Genomic DNA, 2436 nt, shown 5'->3' with positions numbered 1-2436 from the left:
CAGATTCCTTGAATGACCCTGTAAAGCAAAACCAATTTCCAAACTAAAATGCTTATTTTGGAGCAGTTACTTGAAAAAGAAAAAAAGTCTATATTCTCTTAGGGTCTTGCTCTGTCACCCAGGCTGGAGTGCAATGGGGCTATCTTGGCTCACTGCAACCTCCTCCTCCCTGGTTCAAGTGATTCTCCTGCCTCAGCCTCCTGAGTTGCTGGGATTATAGGCACCTGCCTCCACACTCAGCTAATTTTTTGTACTTTTGGCAGAGACAGGGTTTCACCATGTTGGCCAGGCTGGTTTCAAACTCCTGAACTCAGGTGACCCAGCCACCTCAGCCTCCCAAAGTGCTGGAATTATAGGCATGAGCTACATTGCCAGGCCCCAAAAGTCTATATTCTTTAAGCCCCTCTATTTGGTGTTATATTTTCTTCAGCAAGCTTAAGCTATACCCACACTAAGACACTGGATTAGAAATTTAAATGTGAAAACCAAAATGTTGACACTTTCAGAAGATAAAATTATATTAACTTCAGGGTATGGAATAATGTCTTAAGACATAAGCCAAATCACAGAAAGAAGATCTTTCAGCACATAATAAAGACCTGGAATACAGAATATATCTATTTTTAAAAATCTTTATTTCTATATCTACATTTATTAATTTATTTTGAGACAAGGTCTTGCTCTGTTGCCCAGGCCAGAGTGTAATTGCCTAATCTTGGCTCACTGCAGCCTCGACCTCCCATGCTCAAATGGTCCTCACACCTCAGTCTCTCAAGTAGCTGGGATTACAGGCATAAGCCATTGCATCCGGTCTCAGAATATATCTAGAGCTTTTACAAATCAATAAGAAAAAAATCAACAAATGACTAGAATAGCAACTTTAGAAAAGAAAAAATTCCAAATGTTCAATAAATGGGGAGGGAAAGGGAATGCTCAATCTTATTAGTAATCAGAAAAATTTAAATGAGGGCCATAGTGAGGTAACATTATTACCCATTAGGATGGCAAAATTAAGAAATCTGAAAATACTAAGCATTGGTGAGGATATGAATCACTAGGAACATTTTACATGCCACTATTGGAAGTATAAGTGGAAGTGGAAGTTAGTAAAACAATTTTGAACATCAATTTCACATTATCTTATAAAACTTGAAAATTTGGGCTCTCTGCTCCTCCCGTTTGACAGACAGCCGCATCTTGTCTCCCATCGCCAGCCACATCCCTGAGACACCATGGGGAAGGTGACGGTCGGAGTCAATGGATTTGGTCGTATTGGGCGCCTGGTCACCAGGACTGCTTTTAACTCTGGTAAAGTGGATATTGTCGCCATCAATGATCCCTTCATTGACCTCAACTACATGGCATACATATTCCAGTATGATTCCACCCATGGCAAATTCCATGTCACTGTCAAGGCTGAGAACGGGAAGCTTGTCATCAATGGAAATCCCATCACCATCTTCCAGGAGCGAGATCCCTCCAAAATCAAGTGGGGCAATGCTGGCCCTGAGTACGTGGTGGAGTCCACTGGCGTCTTCACCACCATGGAGAAGGCTGGGGCTCACTTGCAGGAGGGAGTCAAAGGGTCATCATATCTGCACCCTCTGCTGATGCCCCCATGTTCGTGATGGGCGTGAACCAAGAGAAGTATGACAACAGCCTCAAGATCGTCAGCAATGCCTGCTGTACCACCAACTGCTTAGCGCCCCTGGCCAAGGTCATCCATGACAACTTTGGTATCGTGGAAGGACTCATGACCACCGTCCACGCCATCACTGCCACCCAGAAGACCGTGGATGGCCCCTCCGGGAAACTGTGGCGTGATGGCCGTGGGGCTCTCCAGAACATCATCCCTGCCTCCACTGGCGCTGCCAAGGGCATGGGCAAGGTCATCCCCGAGCTGAATGGGAAGCTCGCATGGCCTTCCATGTCCCCACTGCCAACGTGTCAGTGGTGGACCTGACCTGCCTTCTGGAAAAACCTGCCAAATATGATGACATCAAGAAGGTGGTGAAGCAGACGTCGGAGGGCCCCCTTAAGGGCATCCTGGGCTACACTGAGCACCAGGTGGTGTCCTCTGACTTCAACAGCGACACCCATTCTTCCACCTTTGATGCTGGGGCTGGCATTGCCCTCAACGACCACTTCGCCAAGGTTATTTCCTGGTATGAAAATGAATTTGGCTACAGCAACAGGGTGGTGGACCTCATGTCCCACATGGCCTCCAAGGAGTAAGACCCCTGGACCACCAGCCCCAGCAAGAGCATGAGAGGAAGAGAGGCCCTCACTGACGGGGAGTCCCTGCCACACTGAGTCCCCCACCACACTGAATTGCCCCTCCTCACAGTTTCCATGCAGACCCCTTGGAGAGGGAGGGGCCTAGGGAGCCCCACCTTGTCGTGTACCATCAATAAAGTCCCCTGTGCTCAGCCAAAA

At 47.2% G+C, this 2436-nt stretch overlaps 1 pseudogene across 1 annotated transcript; it reads left to right on the top strand.

Moving 5' to 3' along the window:
- Window positions 1-1162: 1162 nt before the first annotated feature.
- On the top strand, window positions 1163-2436 carry LOC108308233 (annotated as a pseudogene). Its single transcript, XR_001826845.2, has one exon. The product of XR_001826845.2 is annotated as a glyceraldehyde-3-phosphate dehydrogenase-like (transcript).

This window comes from Cebus imitator, unplaced genomic scaffold (genome assembly GCF_001604975.1).
Source record: "Cebus imitator isolate Cc_AM_T3 unplaced genomic scaffold, Cebus_imitator-1.0 Scaffold83, whole genome shotgun sequence".
Taxonomy (NCBI): domain Eukaryota; kingdom Metazoa; phylum Chordata; class Mammalia; order Primates; family Cebidae; genus Cebus; species Cebus imitator.
Note: the sequence above shows the minus strand (reverse complement) of the source record. Positions and strands in the feature narration are given on the sequence as shown.